The following is a 23,581-nucleotide window of genomic DNA, read 5'->3' as shown; positions in this document are numbered from 1 at the left end:
ACAAAAGAAATGAGTAGCAGAAAACGGGGAGCACTTACTTTCTGCTCCTGTGTGACTTTGATGTTGTCTCGTGTTTTCCTGCATATTGTACAGACGTCCTACGGTGTCTGGAACAACATTATCCACTGAAACCTGAGACAACATTTTGAGTCCATTCCTTCCAAACTTGTCTGTGAGGAGATGGGAGCAAGAATAGTCGTCCAGATGCTGGATTTGTTGAGCAGGCGAAAAGTAGAGATATGTGGTGGAAGGTGGATGTGTAGCTCCCTCATTGTATAAACAAGTCCAGGAGCTACCATTGAATCCACAAGCTTAATCCAGTAATACTACATGGGTATCTCCACTCTTGAAGGTCCAACCTGCAATGCCCTTAGACCTCCTGGCAATCGAATCTTAGGGAGGTTCAACTCTCAAAGGTCCAGTCTGCAACGCCCTTAAACCTTCCTAATATTGGATTGCATGAAGGTTCAACTCTCTGATGTCCAACCTGCAATGCCCGTAGACCTCCAGGCAATCTAATCTGAGGGAGGTTCTAATTCGGACACCGAAGGTGCATGAGGTTTTGGTACCCTTTGTACATTCTCTCAGAACAAATTTATTTATGCAGAAAAAAATGTCTTTGTCCACTGGATTCAAAGGGAGCTCATTGTTACTACTGGTCTCCAAGGAAAGTGACTGTCCAACAAGTTATCAGCAAACAAAGTATCACCAGACGTGATCAGCCTTTACACATGGCAAGGAGTAGAGGTGCTTGGCTTGAAGCGATGCCAAACATCCCACCAAAGGAAGGGCATTGCCATACGAACATCTATGCTGGAATGCCAATTGTGGAAGTCTGCCACGCAGCTAAATGGAACACGCTCTACACCTTTGCCAAGCATTAAAGTCTGGACATCTGAATGAGGACGGGAACAGAAGTGGGACATGGATGCACAGAACCGGCTTCAACATGTCAAGGCTCTTTGCTTCTACCAGTACCATCCAGTGTGGTAAATAGTTAAACTGATGCTAGGCAATAAGGTGCTTTAGACCGTGGCGCTAGTCACCGTTTCTTTTTAAGGTAGTTATCTTTTTAAGCCTGAACCGGTTGATTAGCAATGGTTTGTGCCCAAGGAAAATGGCTCATGACCTCTTACTTTTCTCTCCCTGCAGGTATTCCTCTGTTTTTCATTCTATACTTCTCTGGGCTCATTTTCTTAGTGATTATGTAGATGGAGCTTTAGCACGTTTGAGGTGTATGCTGCATAGAACCATTTCTCCAGCAAAGGTTGTGCTTGTGACCTGGGCCCAACAAAATAATGAGAAAGAGGACTCTGGGAATTCGTTTGTTGAAGAGAACATTCACTGTAGAAGTCTGTTTTGGCAGGCTATTTCTCCTGATGGTGCTGTTTCTTAGACCGCCCTAGAAGCAGATTTTGCACATTCTCAATCCATGTCCTGGACCTGGGTAAAAGGACTGCTTTGAGTCCCCTACTCTCCAGGTAGCTGTGATGGAGCAGCCAAGCCCTAGCTCACCGGAAGTTGAGGGAAGGTTGGAGCCACAAACAGTAGAACACAAATCCCACTAAAGTTAGTTGAAATGTTTGCCCTTTGAGGTGTACACAAGGATGTGTCAATTAATATGCAATAAAACAATGTATTAGTGAGCACCGCAAAGAAAGTCTGAAGGATTTAGACTAAATTGCACTAAATCGACTCCTCCAGACAGCTTTGACGTACTGGCGAGGCTACCGCTGCCTTAGGAATGAACAAAGCCGACTTTGTCCAATTAAATGATGTTAGTCAATGGGCGTTAGTCATCGCATTAATATAAATAATAATGCTCCTCTTTGCCAATGCACTTGAATACACCTGTTCAAGACTTCACCACAAACCAGAATGCTGATGACTTGACCACACCCAAGAGTGCCATGTTCAGCCACATCCAGTGCCCCTGACCTGCCACGCCACATTTCAAACCTAGATGATCCCAGTTTGCCTTAATCTCAGTCCGATTAAAACAGAATTAGTCCTAATCGACAAAAACCGTCTTCAGCTGCAGATGTTAGCCTCACTCAGTAGTATGGCTATAGAAGGCTTCTCTCCATCCTTTTCCTCCCATACCTCATCTTGATGTTCACATAAAAGCTAAAGCCTCCCTGAAAGGCCATGTCCGATACAACGTTCAGTGTCTTTGCTTCCAGACTGGCCTCTGCATGAGCACAGCATACCTTCTGAACAACTGGCCGCAATCTAGTCGGTCTCGTGTGGACAGGCCGGTGCTCTGTAGATTGACATCCCTCTTTCCACCATGGAGTCCTGTATCTGATAACCAAAGAGTAACATGCCTTTGGGACCTGTTCATTTTGCCATTTGCTTTTGGTGATACTGTACAGCATTGACAAAACAAGCATTTACAATGCAACAGGTCTCGCAATTGCGAGGTTTTGAGCTAATGGCAATTGGAAGTGACAGTGCCTTTTATAATATTAAAAAATGCATTGTCATTTACAATAGCAATAGTTTAAAGTTTTGCAAAAGCAATACCTATTGCGTTGCTGAGCGCAGTGCCCCGGAAGCGGGCGCCGCGCTCATTATTAAAGTTTGATAGAAATAACAAACCGAGCGCAGTATTCCCGAAGCGGGCACCGTGCTCAGCATGCAGGTTAGAGCGGCAAAGTGCCCCATATGAAAAGCGGCCACCGTTGTCCCCATCAGTGTCAATAAACAAAATAGTGCTCACCCACTTATAATGCAGACAAGCCAAGTGAGAGCTCCAGTCGTTTTGGACGGGAACCAAGGAGAGACTAACAAGCCTATTTATGAATTAGGAAGCCAGCATTAATGAAGGACAATGACCCAAGCCAATGACTAATATGGGCAGAGAGTGGTCAGGGCTTCCAGTGCATACTCTTAACACCGCATGCCTTGCAGAGCGAGCAGTGCACGCACGCTGCCGCTAAGCTCAACCTTAAAAATATAAAAATGAAAAAAGGCATGACGACTCAATCGACAGAAGCAGTCCTGTCATTCCGCTGGTGCGTGCATATGTTGGAATGCTTGCGCGCCCCATCACAGTATACACACTAGAGAGGGAAAGCAGGAATAGGAGCAAGGAAATGAGTAAGAACAAAGCTAACCAGTGGTAAGCGATGGTTGACCATGGAGCATGATCCTCACTCAGAAACAAGTTCATTGGTGTTCCCTCTTGGCGCCCACCCACACAAACAAACCAGATTGTACCCTTCGTAGCATCGCTTCCATGACCAGCTTGAATTTTCAGGCACATTAACCGATCTTCTCTGCATGTGCCGCAAATAAACTGCTCGGCTCCTCCATCTGTTCCCTAAAACCAATCACTTGACCACCTTCCTCCCTCCCATGGCCTGAGCTCTCCTGCTTTTCTCTCTTCACACATCTTTATATGTGACGTTCCCATAAGGTAAGGAACTCTCGCTGCGCGCACCTGTAGCCAACGTCTGTACCATTTTGCTGTGCTATGTTGTACGCATCTATATAACGCTTGCTGCGTTTAGTATGGGACTGTATTATTCAAATGACCTCATTAGGAGATGCATTTGAGTCTTCCATTACAAACAGCATCCATGTCAAATAATGGGTAGTTATTGCACCAGGAATGGATAATAACATGCAGGCCGGGGAGTACCTGGTTATTTTCCACAGTAACGGAGATGAATAACGAGCACTTTTGCATTGCCATTAATTACCCACAGTAAACGGCAGTGGGTGGATTACTGTGGGTCACAGGTCTGGAGATGGATGGAGGGAACACCAGGGCAGTGGGAGGCCGCATTGCCTGATCCCACCAGTGCTGCAGGGGCTGGACGGGTGTCTGGCTGTGCCTCTGTCAACAGGCCCTGCCTGCGGTTTCACTGGGTCTGTATCCGCCATGATGAGACCTGTCATGGTGTTTCTGAACCCGGAATTACCGGGTCCTACATTTGCACTTCATCTAATTCTGGGTTCGGAAACACGGGACCCCACAGAATCCCCCAGAGCGGTATTGAAACCTGGATACCTGTCCGGGCGACTCGTAGCGAGGCTTCCTGGACATTGGTTCCCTTTCATGCGGATCTGAGCGCTCATCAACCGACAATCTGTTGTTGGTGTCTGTGTTCGGCCAGTTGAGCTTATTCAGTGTTTAGTTTGAAAGTAGTTTGTGTATGTGAGCATCAAATTAAAATGTTGCTGTGTCAGGTGTGCGGCTGCACTTTCGGGTTATCTGGGCGCTATAGAAACACCCATGTTCTCTGGGTGTCTAAGCACTATTGATAGCTCTGCAGCTGTTCTTAGTACTTAAGTATTTTACAAGGAAAGTACATAGGGGACTTTGAAGTCATGAAACAATGGATCCTTTTCTTCTAGAAGCATTTTAGGTTTTCATGGTCTCCTGTTCTTTAATTTTAGGTCTATCCTTTGCAGTCCGATAAGAAATATGAGGGCAGCCTTAGTTTTTGCTCAGTGAGTGTGAGAACCCTTTTTTTTCCATCACTGAGTTGCGAGTACCCTTGGTCTTTCAGTGAGTGCCCTTCTGTTTTATGCAAAACTCCGCACGAGCCCTCTTCCCTCGTCCATGGGTATTGTTGTATACCCTTGTCGGAAGCAGGGCTCGGGTCGGGGTACCACTTGGGCTGTACTATGAGTGAGTGCGCGCTCACTTGGCACCGTTCTGTGAAGGAGCGCAAGCCGTTCCTGTCCTTATGTTGTACTTGGGCCTAGTGAGTGCTTGTGGTCCCTGGACGGAATGAGTGAACTCCCGCCTTGCTCTGCTGCTCACACGTTGGTCCTTCTAACTAGGGTGGGGCTGACAAATTAACAGGGAGAGCCGAGCCAAGGCTCTGTCTCAGAGCTTCGAGCCCGTGCATGAGCCGAGCCCTGAACATGTTTGCTATGTTAATCATACCACAAACCTCATGTACAATAGGGTAAAGTTAATTAAAAATTCAAAAAATCTTACTTGTTTAACACGTGGAATCCTTGACATTGATACTTTACATTAAGGTTCTGCACTGAGAAGTACTTTATTAAAAGGGACATGTTTTAAACATAAACCATTAATCAACTAAGAGGCGAGGCAGAATATTCTGGAGCATCGTGACGCTCCATTAAAATCAAACACAATAGGCTTTTGGACAACTGGTATTCTGAACTCACATATTTGACTGTTTTCATTCTCCATAGTAAAGAAAAACGAGTTTGGGTGAAATAACATTTCTGCCTAAGATCCCACAATTTAAAAGGAAGCCGCGATTTATCAATGTTTTCTGATTTCACTTTGTACTGCCATTTAACGGGTATCCGTATGTCCTTATGTTGAGGTTTTGTTTGAGCTTTTTGTGCATTTTTCTTCAGTTTTTATAAAGGTATTGGACCCTAAGTTTGTATAAATCACGAATTCGACCCAAAGGTATTGAGCGCTTTACAAGGAGCACCAGTGACGTTACCAAGTGCACCGTTGTTTGCTGACAGGGATGGGAAGAGGAAGTGATTTGCCCAGAATCACAGGATATTGAGCCAACGCTGAGGCTCGATCATGGTTCCCTAGCTCCACAGTCTGCGGCTCTGGCCCTAGCGCCACACCCTGGGTGGAGGGAGGCAGGCCGAAGCCACGTGAAAGCTCGGCTCTTCATGGCTCCAGGGTCCACCAGGACTCGAGCTGAGCCGAGCCAGGCTTCGGGCTCCAGCTCCCAGTGGCCCGCCCACCTCTACTTCCCACTGCCTGTCTTCACACAGGCCCTTTCCCACATACTTAGCAGCTAGTTTAACTCTATCAGCTACGGGGGTTCTTCTAATTGCAGCTCATTTTGACTCCATTAGTGATTAGGACAGCACAATCGTTTTCCTAATTAGAGAGCAATTTTAAAGTTTTAAAGTCTTTATGTTTTGTTTTGTAATTAAGTCGCGCTTCTGGAGTGTGGCTGGCGTCTCCCTGGCAACAGGCATCCCACCCCGCCCCGCTAGGACCCCTGGGCATGTTCCCTCATTACTAATGCAGGCGCTCTCAATCAGGGTGATGTGTGTAAAATCACACAGAGCGACAGCCGGCGAGTGCAGCAGCCGGGCGAGAGGTCCCGGAGGGCTCCTTGGGGAGTGGATGCATTGCATGGAGTCGCACGGAGCTGGGACCCCTTGTCTCCGGCTCTGCCTGGGTCCTGAGGGCAGACGATTCAACCTTACTAGAGTGGGGCTTTAATGTCCGGGTTCAAGGGGATGGGTTAGTGCAGGAGAGCTGCACTAACCCATCTAAGCGTCTATTACACGTTTCCCAGATATCCTCCTGGACTATGTTTGCATGTAACGCACGCTAGTATCAATAGTTTCACAGTGGTGATCATGCAAACCTGGCCCATGTCCAGTCCTCCTCGGCATAAGGTGGACACCCCCAGTTTAGTGCTCTTGTAGAGCTGCTTCTGCGGTGTCTGGAGCGGTCAGCTGAGAAGGAAGCTCTCACAGCCACTCCCAGCTGATGAAGGTATGCAGGCTGCTTGGACCGGTCAGCTGAGAAGGAAGCTCTCACAGCCACTCCCAGCTGATGAAGGTATGCAGGCTGCTTGGACCGGTCAGCTGAAAAGGAAGCTCTCACAGGCACTCCCAGCTGATGAAGCTTTGCAGGCTGCCTGGACAGGTCAGCTGAAAAGGATGCTCTCACAGGCACTCCCAGCTGATGAAGGTACGCAGCCTGCCTGGACCGGTCAGCTGAAAAGGACGCTCTCACAGCCACTCCTAGCTGATGAAGGTACGCAGGCTGCCTGGACCGGTCAGCTGAAAAGGATGCTCTCACAGGCACTCCCAGCTGATGAAGCTTTGCAGGCTGCCTGGACCGGTCAGCTGAAAAGGATGCTCTCACAGCCACTCCCAGCTGATGAAGGTACGCAGGCTGCTTGGACAGGTCAGCTGAAAAGGAAGCTCTCACAGGCACTCCCAGCTGATGAAGGTACGCAGCCTGCCTGGACCGGTCAGCTGAAAAGGATGCTCTCACAGGCACTCCCAGCTGATGAAGCTTTGCAGGCTGCCTGGACCGGTCAGCTGAAAAGGATGCTCACAGGCACTCCCAGCTGATGAAGCTTTGCAGGCTGCCTGGACCGGTCAGCTGAAAAGGATGCTCTCACAGGCACTACTAGCTGATGAAGGTACGCAGGCTGCCTGGACAGGTCAGCTGAAAAGGATGCTCTCACAGGCACTCCCAGCTCATGAAGCTATGCAGGCTGCTTGGACGGGTCAGCTGGAAAGGAAGCTCTCACAGGCACTCCCAGCTGATGAAGGTACGCAGCCTGCCTGGACCGGTCAGCTGAAAAGGACGCTCTCACAGGCACTCCCAGCTCATGAAGCTATGCAGGCTGCCTGGACCGGTCAGCTGAAAAGGAAGCTCTCCCAGGCACTCCCAGCTGATGAAGGTACGCAGGCTGCCTGGACCGGTCAGCTGAAAAGGAAGCTCTCACAGGCACTCCCAGCTGATGAAGCTACGTAGGCTGCCTGGCCCGGTCAGCTGAAAAGGATGCTCTCACAGGCACTCCCAGCTGATGAAGCTTTGCAGGCTGCCTGGACAGGTCAGCTGAAAAGGAGGCCCTCACAGGCACTCCCAGCTGATGAAGGTACGCAGCCTGCCTGGACCGGTCAGCTGAAAAGGATGCTCTCACAGGCACTCCCAGCTGATGAAGGTACGCAGGCTGCCTGGACCGGTCAGCTGAAGAGGATGCTCTCACAGGCACTCTCAGCTGATGAAGGTACGCAGCCTGCCTGGACCGGTCAGCTGAAAAGGATGCTCTCACAGGCACTCCCAGCTGATGAAGGTACGCAGGCTGCCTGGACCGGTCAGCTGAAGAGGATGCTCTCACAGGCACTCTCAGCTGATGAAGGTACGCAGGCTGCCTGGACAGGTCAGCTGAAAAGGAGGCCCTCACAGGCACTCCCAGCTGATGAAGCTAAACGGGCTGCCTGGACCGGTCAGCTGAAAAGGATGCTCTCACAGGCACTCCCAGCTGATGAAGGTACGCAGGCTGCCTGGACCGGTCAGCTGAAAAGGAAGCTCTCACAGGCACTCCCAGCTGATGAAGCTACGCAGGCTGCCTGGACAGGTCAGCTGAAAAGGAGGCCCTCACAGGCACTCCCAGCTGATGAAGCTAAACGGGCTGCCTGGACCGGTCAGCTGAAAAGGAAGCTCTCACAGGCACTCCCAGCTGATGAAGCTAAACGGGCTGCCTGGACAGGTCAGCTGAAAAGGAAGCTCTCACAGGCACTCCCAGCTGATGAAGCTAAACGGGCTGCCTGGACAGGTCAGCTGAAAAGGAAGCTCTCACAGGCACTCCCAGCTGATGAAGCTAAACGGGCTGCCTGGACAGGTCAGCTGAAAAGGAGGCCCTCACAGGCACTCCCAGCTGATGAAGCTAAACGGGCTGCCTGGACCGGTCAGCTGAAAAGGATGCTCTCACAGGCACTCCCAGCTGATGAAGGTACGCAGGCTGCCTGGACTGGTCAGCTGAAAAGGAAGCTCTCACAGGCACTCCCAGCTGATGAAGCTACGCAGGCTGCCTGGACAGGTCAGCTGAAAAGGAGGCCCTCACAGGCACTCCCAGCTGATGAAGCTAAACGGGCTGCCTGGACCGGTCAGCTGAAAAGGAAGCTCTCACAGGCACTCCCAGCTGATGAAGCTAAACGGGCTGCCTGGACAGGTCAGCTGAAAAGGAAGCTCTCACAGGCACTCTCAGCTGATGAAGCTAAACGGGCTGCCTGGACAGGTCAGCTGAAAAGGAAGCTCTCACAGGCACTCCCAGCTGATGAAGCTAAACGGGCTGCCTGGACAGGTCAGCTGAAAAGGAAGCTCTCACAGGCACTCCCAGCTGATGAAGCTAAACGGGCTGCCTGGACAGGTCAGCTGAAAAGGAAGCTCTCACAGGCACTCCCAGCTGATGAAGCTAAACGGGCTGCCTGGACAGGTCAGCTGAAAAGGAAGCTCTCACAGGCACTCTCAGCTGATGAAGGTACGCAGGCTGCCTGGACCGGTCAGCTGAAAAGGAAGCTCTCACAGGCACTCCCAGCTGATGAAGCTAAACGGGCTGCCTGGACCGGTCAGCTGAAAAGGAAGCTCTCACAGGCACTCCCAGCTGATGAAGCTAAACGGGCTGCCTGGACAGGTCAGCTGAAAAGAAAGCTCTCACAGGCACTCCCAGCTGATGAAGCTAAACGGGCTGCCTGGACAGGTCAGCTGAAAAGGAGGCCCTCACAGGCACTCCCAGCTGATGAAGCTAAACGGGCTGCCTGGACCGGTCAGCTGAAAAGGATGCTCTCACAGGCACTCCCAGCTGATGAAGGTACGCAGGCTGCCTGGACCGGTCAGCTGAAAAGGAAGCTCTCACAGGCACTCCCAGCTGATGAAGGTACGCAGGCTGCCTGGACAGGTCAGCTGAAAAGGAGGCCCTCACAGGCACTCCCAGCTGATGAAGGTACGCAGGCTGCCTGGACAGGTCAGCTGAAAAGGAGGCCCTCACAGGCACTCCCAGCTGATGAAGCTAAACGGGCTGCCTGGACAGGTCAGCTGAAAAGTAAGCTCTCACAGGCACTCCCAGCTGATGAAGCTAAACGGGCTGCCTGGACCGGTCAGCTGAAAAGGAAGCTCTCACAGGCACTCTCAGCTGATGAAGGTACGCAGGCTGCCTGGACCGGTCAGCTGAAAAGGAGGCCCTCACAGGCACTCCCAGCTGATGAAGGTACGCAGCCTGCCTGGACCGGTCAGCTGAAAAGGAAGCTCGCACAGGCACTCCCAGCTGATGAAGGTAAACGGGCTGCCTGGACCTTGCTGGGCTCGTCAGTCCATCGTATAATAAAGCTGCTTTCGTCGATGTCTCGTTACTTCCCTCGCCACAGATGGTGGGGGAGTAAATGAATGGCTAATGTAATACTACAAACAATATCGAAGTTTCGTAGCACACTAAGCATGATATCGCACTGTAGGTTTTGCATGCACCTCACTTTTAGAATGAAGAGCAATTGAATTTCAAGTCAGAGGGCTTCCGTAGCTCGAGGCCAAGGTGCCTGGGTGAGTTTGCAGGAGTCTCGTAGGCGCTTTAATTTACTTTGAAATGGGGACCACGCTGTGCTAGTTGTGAGACGTGGGACAAACCTGTCTTCAACAGTCGTTTGCCTAACATTGTAGAAGAATTGTTTACGATGCCTTTTTTGTATAATACTGAAACATTGAATGTATCTGTAACAAGCTTTATCTTTTTGTAAGCCTCGTTTTACCTTTTGAAATGTAAAATTACAATGTGCATTATGCAGTGCTTCTGTGTAGCCACGTGTTAATGTAAATAAACGGATGTAGTTTGCTACATTCATATTAGATGCTCACCAAGCCCGGTCTGTCTCAAACCCCGAAAGGGTTAACCAGTGTACCGCAGCCCTGTCCAAGTAAAATGGACCGACCTGTCTGTCCACATCAGAGCCTGCTCAGCAAGAAGCTAAAGACCTGGCTTTTCGAGTCGTCCCACTAGGCCCAGGGTTTTGATAGACTCTCACATGCGCAGCACTAAATACCTCCCGGGTGATAGTGCGCTCTACAAATCTGCATAACATAACATAACACAACAGCGGCAGCCAATCGCTGCATCCACAGATTCTGAGATCCAGTGGCTTCTCAGAATGCGTTTAATACGTATACCGTGGCTCCGTAGCCTGAGCCCCTGCACAGATCTTTGGGCAGGTGACTGCTTCACAGCCTGGTGGTGCTGATAGATTTTCATACTTTTGAGGCTGAGGGTATGTTGTTTGGAACACACATGTAAGCACCAAGAGGGTCTCCACATTCTGGCACTGCACACCGCTCATGTGTGACCTAGATGTGTGGTCAGACGTGGTTGTGCACAGCAGTGTATTCAATGGTTGGGGTGTTCAGCTCAAGGGCTCGGTTCCTCGTCTGCTGCTTGCTGTCCTCTCCTCATGAAGTCTCCCGGAAACATAAGTGGACAGGAGAGTGCGACCTTGGTGCCTACTGGATCCCTTCATAGATGAAGCTGTGCTGCTGAAGAGTGGGCTTCCGTCTCCCTGTGAGCCTAAGGAGTGTCGTCTGCGGTCTCCCTTTATTCGCTTTTCTTGTAGGTTAGTTGTGTTCTGGGGTTGGTGGGTAGTTGAAGCATGCCACTGTCTCCATTCCATTCCATCCCATCCCTCTCCTTCTTCGAGTGGTCTGTGGAGGGGGCCAGTATGTGCCTGGGGAGTCTGTAGAGCTTTGGTGCTCCATCTTCTCTTCCAGCTGGGCTTCTGGAGAATGGGGCCTCCTGTTTCTTTCATTCTAAGCATGAGTGCTCATGAGGCAGAGCGGTGCTCGGAGCATTGGCAGAAGTGTCAGCGCCATCCTTCTCTTTCCTTCTTGAGTTTGTGTGTTCAGTAGGTAGAAGTGTGCAGGAACAGCATGCCACTGGTCCAGTCAATTCAATTCAAAGTTCTTTATTCGACTGCGTGGAATACAGTCATAAAAGTACATTAAAATACATATATATACAAAACATGTTAAAAGGAATCAATATGTCAGATAATCATAAAAAGATACATGATATCACGGTCAATTGTATATATACAGTTCATCAGGGACTTGTTTAAGGGGGTAAGATGGTTCGATTAGGAGTCAGCCTTCCATGCTTTTTCTAAATTTCAGGGCGGTTTTTAAAAAGTTATATATAAAAAGGGTGCAATCACAGTGCAGCATTTGAAGATATAGTAGTGCTGGCATTATTTGCACAAAGTTCAGTTTCTTAAACAAAGGTTTTAAAAACATTTTCCGCGGGGTCTCATAAAATGAGCATATAAATAAAAAGTGTGCCATATCTTGCGGAGACTTATTGTCGCAGCCGCAAAATGGCATCACTGTCCCTCTATGGGCTCCACTCGGTACGGCTAACATCAGGTGAAATAATCCAAAGCGAAATCTAGTCAACAGGAAACGTTCATATCTGGAGGTAGGCCAGGATAGGTATGGTTCAATTTGTATACTTGTTGTAATTAAAACATGTCTCATAACACTATCCTTTTTCAGTTCGGTTTCTTCCCTGGCAAGCTGTCTTTTCAGCAAGAAAGTATCCTTTACATATATTACATCAAGCTTGGATACTTGCTGAGGGGTTAAAAAGAGATCCAGCCTGCCTAGATTTTGAAGGCAGTTTCTGATGTACTTTAGCCAGGGTATCTTGAATTTCCCTTCCCAGGTTAGTGATTCGAGGAGGATGTTATGGGTTAATGGTATTTCGTCGTTCAGCCAACATTTAAGCCAACAGAGCAAAGGGCTTACAGCGATCTTATCCCCTATATGTGGCATGCCCAGTTCCTCATGAGCGGAAAAATTTGCAGTACACTTTGGTAGACAGGACCTGTTTTAAAAAGTTATTTTCAGCAGTTGTAAGGACGCCCACAGGGGCGAAGCCCCAGAGTTCGCTTCCGTAACTGGCGACTGCAATACTTTTGGCTTGATATAATTTCATCAGGGCGACCACTGGTATGTTGCCCAGTTTACGCACAAAGTCCATTATTCCAGCGTTGGTCCTTATTAATTCGTCTTTCTTTTTATATATTGCGGGACCCCATGTGAGTTTAGAATCAAACAATACTCCAAGGTATGAGAAGGTTTTTGTTGTTGGTATTTTTTCCCCGTTGATAAAGAAGGGATGGGACTTTTTTGATCCAGAACCTACCTTCATAACAAATGATTTTGAGTTGTTGATACTCAGGCCCCGCAAGTTCATAAATTGGAGAAAGGAATCTAACAGTTTCTGGAGGCCAAGTGCAGTTCTGAAAATAAGAACGGCGTCATCTGCATAAAGCAGAACAGGGACGCCCTTTTTCCCTATATAAGGATAGTCCGTGTCAGTTGTTAAAAGATGCTCCTCAAGACCGTTTATATATAAATTAAAAAGAAAAGGTGCTAAAATACAGCCCTGCCTGACCCCCCGATTAATTTTAAAGTCTCTGGTTACTTTCAGGTCTTTGGTGTAACGAACATTTGCACGTGTATCATTATGGAGGTCGGCCAGAAAATTAATCAAATTAGTTTCAACTCCCATATTCAGTAGGACGTCCCAAAGTTTGCTTCTGTCAACGCAGTCAAAGGCCGATGAAAGGTCCATAAAGGCCATATATAATGTTCCAGTGCGGGCCAGGGTGTACTTGCCACCGATTAGATATAAATTCAGGCATTGAGTTGTTGTTGAATGCCCTGGTCTGAAGCCATATTGAGCGGGTGCCATTATGTTGTTGTTTTTGGCCCATGTGGACAACCTGTTTAAGAGGATCCCTCCCACTACTTTGGCAACTGAATTTATCAGGGAGATTGGTCTGTAACACGCTGCATTAGTTCTATCGCCCTTCTTGTATACTGGAACAATAGTGGACGCTCCCCAGGGCTTTGGTACCCCAATTGCGGCCCCAGCGTTGACAACCACTGTAAGAATTGGAGCCCAAAAGGGAATGTTTGATTTAAACAAGTCCGGGGGAGGCCGTCCGGGCCCGGAGCTTTGTTGCTGGTTAGACCACGGATCCCTTTTTCAATTTCTTTGACTGTGACGTGCAATGGTGCACCTTTAGGAAATTTAAAAGCTTGTGTTGTTTGTGGGACGTCACTCTCAAATATTGAGCTGAAATGGGAAATCCAATCGTTCTCGGGTATAACAGTTCCGAGGCTGGTAGCGTTCGGATCATCAAAGAGTGGCTTGTTGATTATGCTCCAGAACTTCGAGCTGTTTCCCAAGATTGAGGGATCAAGCAAGGACTCCCAGATGTTCTTTTTTAAGATCTTTTTCCGTGATGCCAAGGCTATTTTGTATTCTAAACGTAAAGCTTTGATAAATGCAGGGTTTCTTGGTATATTCTTAAGGGCAATTTTCAGTTTACGCCTGGAAGATGAGCAAGTATGATCAAACCACCGTGGTTGTTGAGCAATTGTTCCTTTCGTTGGTACGGAAAGCAGTTGATCAATTCTTTTTGTGATCACAGCAAAGGCAGATAAGATAGATTCAGGGGGAGTAATATTACTGGTCCAGTCTTTCACTGCAACTGTTTTAAGCGGTCAGCTGTCTTCCCAAAGACTTTAGGCTACGGTGTCTTCCTGTCAGAGAGCGTAGGCTGCAGTGTTGGTTCCATCAATCTCCTTGCCCCTACGGGTGCAGCATAACATGTAGTACAGGCCACAGTGTGGGCTCTATCAATCCCCTTCTTTCTAAGGGTGGAGTGTACCATAGAGTGCAGGCAGTAGTCTAGCTCCTTGAGCCCCATTCCGTATACTGGTGCACTGTACTGTACCTGTGCGCCGCAGTGTTGGTTTCATCAATTCCCTTCCTTTTAGGGGTGGAGTGCACCATACAGTGTGGGCCGTAGTGTCTGCTCCATCCATCCCCTTACTTCTAAGGATGCAGTGTACCATAGAGGGCGGACTGTTGGACCTTTTTCATTCCTGCTCTTTCTTCCCCCTTCACACCAGCCCTCCTCTCCCTGTTTGGAGGTACCATACAGGGGAGAGGATGTGGCATATCGGCCAAAGCTCCCGACTTTGGGGCTGGGGAACCAGGTTCGAGTTTCTGCGTCGGCTCAACATTCTGTTCACCTAATCTCCCTGTGCTTACAACAAAATGAATGTGTCCTTGTGTAACGTAACTAGTGCTTCTATAAGGCGCTCCAATACCTTCAGGCCAAGTTATCACTATATAAAGAACTGCAAAAAAATAACTTCCTCCTTTCCATTTACATATGGTGTGTACTTCAGAATGCTGGCTGCAGGGCCCTCTCCACCACTCTTCCTTGTGGGGTGGAATGTACCAGAGAATGCTGCCTAAGGTGCCCGATCCATCCCTCCCCATATTTTTAGGGGTGGCTTGTACCCCAGAACGTAGACAACCGTGTCAGAGGCTTTTCTTCTTTTTAGGGGTGGGGTACACAATGGAGTGAGACGCAGTGCCCGGATCCATCCCTCCCTTTCCATATAGAGGTGGAGAGCACCACAGAGCGTGATCCTTTCCTCCATTCCCTTTAGTGGTCGAGTGTACCCTGGAGTGGGAGCCACAGTGCCAGATCCATTCCTCCGCCTCCTTTTAGATGTGGAATTTACCATGGAGTCCCAAGCGCAGTGCCGGATCCATTTCTCCGCTCTGTTAGGGGTGGAGTATACCCTAGAGTGCTGGGCGCAGAGCTGAATTACCCCCCACTCCCGCCGTTAGAAGTGGAAAATACCAAGGAGTGCTGGACGCCGTTCCGGATCCATTCCTTCGCTTTCTGTTAGGGTGGAGTATACCATAGAGTGCAGGGCACAGAGCCGGATCCCCCCCCCCCCCTCGTTGGGGATGGAGTATACCCTGGAGTACTGGGCACAGTGCCAGATTCTCCCCTCTGCTTCCTGTTAGGGGTGAAGTATACCCTGCAGGCCTGGGCATAGTGTCAGATCCTTTCATCTGCTTCCTGTTGGGGGTGGAGTATACCCTGGATTGCTGGGCACAGTGCCAGATTCTCTCCTCTGCTTCCTGTTAGGGGTGGAGTATACCATGGAGAGCTGGATACACCCCCTCTTAGGTGCTGTGTGCCAGAGATGCAGGTTGGCGTGCCCCTTCCATCAGTCTCTGCCCTGGGGATGGGTGGGGCACTTGGGCACTGCTGGTTGAAGTGCACTTGAGAGTGGAAGCTGCTGTTTCCCACCCTCTTCCTCCTGGGGGTTGTCCGCTCCGAGGGCAGGTGTGCGCCTGTCCTGCTGCCTCCCTCAGACCTTTGGCTTTGTGACTTTCAGTAATGCCATTAGGAGTAGCCTGCCTTAATCCCCAGCCTAAATAAGATTACTGCATTAAGGAGAAAGCAGCACAGGGAGGGGGTAAAAGGCGTGCATAAACGCTGGCTCTTGTCAAGGTCACTGAAGAGAACGGCCACATACCCAGTTCTTGATGCTGCCCTTGTCTAGGGTGTCTGGCTTGCACGCCTCTTTTTAGGGATAGTCCCTAAAAACCTGCTCTCTGTCCAAAGGTGTTGCTTGAGACAGAGGACTTTGTTGACATAGCTTGTCTGAACCCGAGTGCTTCTAATAGGGTTATGGGATTATCATTTTTAGCGAAATTGTTGTGGGGAATAGCAGTGCTGCAGACAGAAATAAACTCTTCCGGCCCATGCAGTCGCGCACATGCGCTTAGCTGGTCTTCTACTGTGTCCTTTATGCAGAGCGGTCAGTCTGGTCTCTTCTGCAGAGCAGGTTGGTGGCTGAGAAGGCTGACTATGGTCCTTATTTAGAGGGGCCGGTTGACTATGTCCCTTATGTATAATGGCCAGTCCTGTCCTTTATGCGGAGCAGGAGGTTGGCTGCGAAGGCTGACTATGATCCTTATTTAAGAGGTTGGCTGGGAAGGGTGAGTGTACCTTATTTAGAGGGGCTGGTTGATTGCATCTCCTCTGCTATATAGATAGCCCTGTGCACTACACCAGCTAGCTAGTCCCCTGTGTCTGGTTCTCTTGAGTCCAAACCTGATGTAATGGCGAGTAGCAAGAGAGTAACATGGCTATGTGACGTAGGGTCCGACGTAATAATGTGATCGATTGGGAGGTTGGATAAACCTGTGCATTGTCTGAGCCATTCGAGGGACCATGGAAATATGTTAAAACTGACAAAGCATCATGTTGGAGAGATCTAAATGAATTGCTGTGAGGAAATTGGGTGTATTATGTGGTGTAATTGTTTGACCTCACCATATAAGGCACTTACTAACCCCTTCAGGACCAGTGGGGATGGTTTGTTCAACCCTTTAGCTCAACCCTAGGTAGCTGTGGCACTGAGCAATCAGATTGTACAAAAGAACAAATGTAAAGAGAGCATTTAACACCAAAACAATTGAAGGAGAAATCAAGGAGACACTCATGTAATCCAACACCACTTTATAACAAGCATTTGCAATGCAATGGGTCTCGCATTTGCAAGAGTTTAAGCTATTGGCATAGTAAACGACAATGTCTTTTATTTATCGGTTTTGAAAATGAACACATAAGTAAAAAGGCATTGTCATTTTAAATGCCAATAGCTCAAACTCTCGTTAATACGAGACCAATTGCATTGCAAAGAAGCCGCCACCATTGTCCAGGGCTGCTTGGAAGGTGAAAGGCTGCATGGCACAATGAATGTTGCTGGAAAGCAAGATGTGCCTGCAGTAGGACAAAACTCATTAAAGAAAATACTGCTTATAGACTAAATAAAGCATTCAGTGTAACAGAAGTAAAAGGTAGAGTCCTCATGGGAGGTTACAAATGAAGACAAGGCGGTACTAGGGACTAACAAACCTTTTAACGAATCGGAAGAACCTCTGCTTGTCGTTTCTACCAAGACAGTTAAATAGAGGCAGTTGAAAAGAAAAAAAAAGTCCCTAAGCAGAAGCAGACCAGTCCTAGGGCTGATCTCCAGAGCCCACAAAGTACATACGCATATAAGTATATACTAAAGTATATTCAAGAGGTCTTGAATGCTCGATCTAAAAAGGAAGAATTTCACAAATTAATACGGTTACGTCGCGAACCACACAAGTCTTGCAGCTGCTCTCACTGTTTACTGGAAGCAATATTTTAAAAAGTACAAACAAAGTGTGGCTTCCTGCAGGAGGGAGGCAAAGATAGTGTTACAACCTAAACACAGTTTACTCTTAGCATGTCCCACTATATTTCCATGCCAATTTCTAACCAATCATATTTGGTTCCAACAGGGTCCTTTTTACCGCCTTCATATATTTTGCCATGGCGATTGCTATATCCAGGTTTGGCATGTCAGGAAGTAGTTTAATTGCTAGCAGGCGCTCAGTTATACCATATTTAGAAAAAGAGGTACCAATAATTTGCGCTGTGGCACAAATTTTTGGTAGTCTAATAAAATATGTCAATTGTCACACATGGTACCTAATCCACAGCGACATTTACCGTCAAATTGCACCATTTCTGCTTTTCTATTTCCATGAGATACCCAATGGTTGACTCCTATTCTCCATCTGAGCACTTCAGCCAGCTTTAGGTAGTGTATCCAAATAGGGGTACCACATATCATTCTCCCAGCTATTCATCATATAATGGACTGATACTTTCTTTCTCAGGTATATCATGTCATTATGCCAGGATACTTCTTTTCCTGCTGATCTAAGCTCCCCATTTGAAGCTTCAACCGACAGTGTCGCCTGGTCAAATTTTATTTTTAGGTTTTTACACATTGCGCACAATTGCTTTCTGATCACATTGGCCCAATTTAAGTCGCTGTGCAAAATCTCCTTTTTACACCATTGTGACACTTTTGTAACTTCCTCAGATCCAAGTCTTTTCCAAAATCTTAAAAGGGCTACTTGTACCTGTATGTTCCATGATGTCACTCCTAGCTCCAATCGGATTGCCTGGATCATAGAGGAGCCAGGTAATGACACCAATAGGTTTAGACATTTCCTTTCCTCAATGTCCCAATTGTTCTTCCCACTCATATACACGACTTCGGCCCCATACTGCACTTGTGGGGGTATCATTGCCTTATAGGCTTTAAATATAGGTCTGTGTGACATATCCCCATAGATTTGGCTAAATTTCCTTAGCCCACATCCTGATGTATGGGCTTTTGCATTCTGGGCTACCAGATGGATGTCCCATTTTAAGGACTTTTCGAACCAAATACCAAGTTATCTATATTCATTCACGATTTCTAATTTGATAGAGCCCAGATACCAATTAAAATTCTGGATTTTATTCCCAAAACATAGGATTTTATTTTTATCCATATTTACAGTCAGGCGTTTAGCCAAGCAGTATTCATTAAAGGCAGATAACTTCCTTTGCAATCCAATCTCCGTTTGGTCAAAGATTACCAAATCGTCGGCGTACAACAAACAGGACCGATGTTTCCCATGTATTTTAGGGCTGGCACTTCTATTCATTTCTAAGGTGGCTGGGAGATCAGCCAGATATATTGTAAAAAATAAGGAGGCTAATACACATCCCTGCCTTAGACCATTCATAATCAGTATTTTAGGTGTCAAGGCTCCGTCTGTATCTTTGATGACTTGCGCCCAGTTATGTTTGTGTAGCTCCTGGTTAATTTCCAAGAGCCCCTCTGGGATATTGAATTTTCTTAAAGACTCCCAAAGTCCTCTCCTATCTACAAGGTTGAATGCCGCGCGGAAGTCTATGAAGCAGCAGCATAGCTTCCCCTGCTTTTCAACAGACTTCGCGCCACAGCCCACAGTGCAAAACAGTGATCGATCGTGGAATGCCCCTTCTTAAAACCTCATTGTTCCACTGGCACAATCGACCTCTGTTCCACCCAGTATAGCTAAATACATACAAGATACCAAAGGCGAGACTGATTGCATTGCAAATGCTTATTAGATCGAGCCTGCTTGTTTTTATTAGGTCTCGCCTGAGCCAGCACATGCGCTGCTCTGGCGAGACTTTTATGAGTGGGCATTCAAAAAGTCGAGCACAGCTTTTTGTGTGGCCTAGAGCGTGCAGTTATGCGCGCTTATGAGCACAGGTGCCGTCTGGCTTTCCTGTCTCGTCATGGCTCATTACACCCTTAAAATTACTTTCAAGGCTGTGTCACTTTTACAGCCGCGCGGCCAATGCTTGTTTTGCTCGCGCTTCTCGTTTCACATTATGCATCTCTTGAGATGAAAGAACTGCGTACAGTGCTTCCTTTCAGGGGGAATCAGCGCGCTTCGTTCCCGGGGGCCTAGCCTGCTAAATTGTTAAAACCGTGTTTTCTGTGCCGTTGCTTTCAGTGTCTTTAATCTTTCTTGGCGTGTGCTGTTTCAAATCCTGCCTTAAAGCTTTCATTTGCCAGGCGTTTCTTGAAAATTATTGTCATTGGGCTTTTGTTTGTGAGACAAAAGTGAACTCTGCGTGGAGGCGAATGTTTTTTTCCTTTTACTGCAAGGCTCGCGGTTGGTTTGAACCACACCGAACAGGAGGAATAAATTGCTTTTCCCCTAGCGTTAATTCCGTGATACTTGGCTCTATGTCTGGAGTGTGCATGTGTTTTTACTGTTTTCCACCTATGGAGAGGATAGAGTTCCATTGAACTCCCAAGTATCCAGTGTTGTCGCTAAGACGACTCGAGAGGTGTAAGTAAACATATTAAAACCAGGGTTTTTCTGCAAATGGCAGCTCTGTTTGCATTCAGCAGGTCGGCGCCCAATACCGTGCGTGTATCATGTGGACAACATACCTGGCATTTCGCAATGATGATCACCTCACACTGAATGCTGGTCCGCAAACAGTACCTGTGAAATGCACTGAACTAACTGCAGGAAACATTTTGGAGTGTGACATGAAGAAAGTAGTTTATATATATATACTGCGTGCCTTCCAAATAAATTTCGAATGAGAGCTATAATGTCAGTGAGGTAATCTGATAAAAACGGAAGTAAAAAAAAAAAAACACTTTTTTTTAAACCTTCAGCAGTAAAAGGTGGCAACATGTTAAGGAATCTAGACAATCTTGGATGTGTTTTGTTTTGAACTGTTTTCTGTTATTAGTCTGCATGTTACAAAGAAACTAGCGAAGGTATAAGGTGTCCAACAGCTACAGAGTTGCAATTTTTTCATCATTCTGCAAACCTCCCCTCTCCTTCCCCCCCATTTCCAACCACCAGGGCCATAAAACAGTGGGAAGCAGCCATACTTTGTATATACATTTTATTTAAATTTTATTTTCAACTTGTCTGTCTTTGTATCCAGTTCTAATATCAGGCTTGTAGCAGTGGGTTACAAATGCAGTGAGTCCCAGATCAGTGACTGCCCTTCCCCCCCTGGTACCTTTATTCCCAACCCTTTGAAAGCCAATGTCTCCCATCACCCTGACAGTGTGCTTTGAGTAAGGCAGCAAAAGGCACAGACCGCTAGGAAACAAAAATACTTATTAACAAGCATTTGCAATTCAATAGGTGTCGCATTTGCGAGAGTTTGAGCTATTGGCATTGTAAATGATAATGCCATTTATTTGTGTTGGTTTTCGAAATAGATAAAAAAGACCTAGTCATGAACAATGCCAATAGCTTAAACTTTCACAAATGTGAGACCTATTGCATTGCAAATGCTTGTTTTCCTTTTAGTCGAGGCAGCGTTCTTCCCTGGTGAGAACTAAGTGTATCTGGAGTGATGTCTGGCGCTTGCTCCACTCCTTACGGCCTCCACAGAGTAAACAACCTGTGCCTGTTGTGCTCCCGGATACGGGATACTGGTGTGGTTGAACTTCCCCTGAGAGCGTCAGTCTGCTGAAAGCATTTTTATTTTTTGAAATTTTTTTTTAAAGCGCACAATCACCCGTAAGGGTCTCTAGGCGCTGGGGGCCGTCAGGAAGATTAAGCAAGCTATTGCCCAGAGTCACATGGTGCTGGGCTAATCTGCCGCCGGTGCTGGGGATCGAACCGTGATCCCCAGATTCCGGAGTCAGTCGCCCTGGCCGCGGCGCCACAAAGCATGCGTACACCTGCCCAGCGGCCTCCGAACAGCACTCGTTTGTGCTAAACTGTGGCCAGTCACGTCTTTAATACATATCACTTTTTTGCTGAAAAGTTCGGTGTTCAGTATTTGGAGTGCCCAGTTAGGAACTGGAGAGCCATAGGTGTGTCTCGTGCTGGTGTATGTGGCTGGGTTCTAGTGTAAAGGGTCCCTTACTCGGGAATGAGCCAAAGTGTGCGCAGCACAGCACTTCACTGTAGGTGTAAGTGTGGTTATTGTGGCGGACATTGTCCTGGTGTGAGCACGTGTAATCTTTGGTGCTCTTTGAAGAAGTGCCTGCATGCATACATACTGCATGTGTGTTTGAAGTCACATACAGTATCTGTATACACCTGGGTGTTGTGTTAATGTGTAAGTGCACATGAGCGTACCAAACTTGTTCTATTTGGGAGAACATGCACATGTAGAAATATGTATTGGGTGCATGTGATCCTGTAGACATGCTTCATGTGTTCTTGTTGAACTTACGGGACTTAGGTTTTGGGTATTTGTAAATGTACGCAGTTTCCAATTCGGGAGGCCTTGCGAGGCTTGAGTTTTGTGAAAATATGCATTTTGTAGACGCGTGAATGGGTGTATTATATAATTTGCTGTAATAATGATTGATTGATTGATTGATATCTTTATTTCGATATGCATATATCATAAAAGCATTACACAGAAATATATAAAACAACATATCAGAAACTCATAGACTGTACATGATAACATCAAATAGTAAAAACAGAATAAATAAGTTAATTATAAAAAGAGCATTAAATCGATAAAGACAGTCTTTTGAGGCGTATCAACCAGGCCCATTTTAAAAATTTAGACACAGCACAAACAATAGGGGGGGCAGTATTAGTCAGTAGAATACGTAGAGCCACAGAGTGCTGGCGGATACCCATCTCATTACAGAGTGGTTTGAGCCAAAAAGATCTAGGGCGCGCGTAGTCTGGACAGTCAAAGAGAAAATGCGCCACTGTTTCGCAACAGTCAGAACAAAGGGCACAGAAGCGTGATACCTGCTTATTCGAGTTCCATCTAGAAAGGAGGTCGGCTAGGGGTAAAGTTCCTAATCTGAACTTGATGTACAGGGCCCTGTCCATTGGAATGGTGATGATATCCAAGAAGGGTTCAAAGGCAGTAACATCTTTAATCCTCAAATATGCTGCGGTGGAACTGCAGCGGTGTTGATTGCACATAAGTTTTGAGGACACCCAACCCCAGTATATTTTTTTCAGGGCCTCCTTTGGGGGAGCTGAATGAGTAAACCAACAGGAACCCAGACCTAGTTCCCCGAGCAGGTATTTCATGTCCCTGAGCCACTTGATCTTTTGCCAGCCGACCGAGTGCATTACCTCTACCAGCCCGTCTGCATAGGATTTTAGTTCCGGGACCCTCCACAGTCGGGCCCACAATAGGAGTGGCCGGAGGCGGGCCAGGTCTTTAATTGGTTTACAGCCCGCATCCATAAGCATCGGGACAGTCGGGGTGCTCATAGGGACTGCCATTAGATCTTTGATAAATTTGTTCTCCGCTTTAGACAGAGATTCCAGGCTGCCCAGACCCCATAACTCTGCTCCGTACAGCGATGCCGGTACCGCTCTAGCCTTGTATATATCAATGATAGGTGATACACAATGTTTCGATGATGTGTTGTACTCCTTTAGCAAGGCTCCCCCCCACCCTTTTGTGAACCAGTGTAATTTTAGTGGTATGGGGTACCCAACTCATACTGTCGCTCAGCCGAATTCCCAAGTAGTCGAATTCTGCAACTTTTTCAAGGGGGATAGAATTCAGGATGGGGGGGCAACCCAGTTTTCTAGGGGGATGCATGACTAAATATTTGGTTTTTTGTACATTTATGACAAGACCTCTCATTACACAAAATTCCTGAAACCGATTCAGGAGTTTTTGAAGGCCCTGGGGAGTTTTCGAGATGAGAAGGGTGTCGTCAGCAAACAACAAAGTTGGGATCTTAACATTACAGAGTGTGGGGGCGTCTGCTGGTTCTTCAAGCAAATGGTCTACCACCCCATTCACATAAAGCGAGAAGAGGGTGGGTGCTAGGACGCAGCCCTGCCGTACACCCCTCTCTACCTGGATCTTATCA

The 23,581-nt window shown here is 47.4% G+C and overlaps 1 protein-coding gene across 1 annotated transcript in view; it reads left to right on the top strand.

Annotated features, from left to right (window-relative positions):
- TESK1 (testis associated actin remodelling kinase 1) overlaps positions 1-23,581 on the top strand; it is a 493,128-nt gene that overhangs the window by 117,723 nt on the left and 351,824 nt on the right. The gene's annotated exons all lie outside the window — the stretch shown is intronic.

The sequence above is a fragment of the Lissotriton helveticus genome, chromosome 2_1 (assembly GCF_964261635.1).
Source record: "Lissotriton helveticus chromosome 2_1, aLisHel1.1, whole genome shotgun sequence".
NCBI classification, from domain to species: Eukaryota; Metazoa; Chordata; class Amphibia; order Caudata; family Salamandridae; genus Lissotriton; species Lissotriton helveticus.
This window is presented reverse-complemented; position numbering and strand designations above follow the sequence as displayed.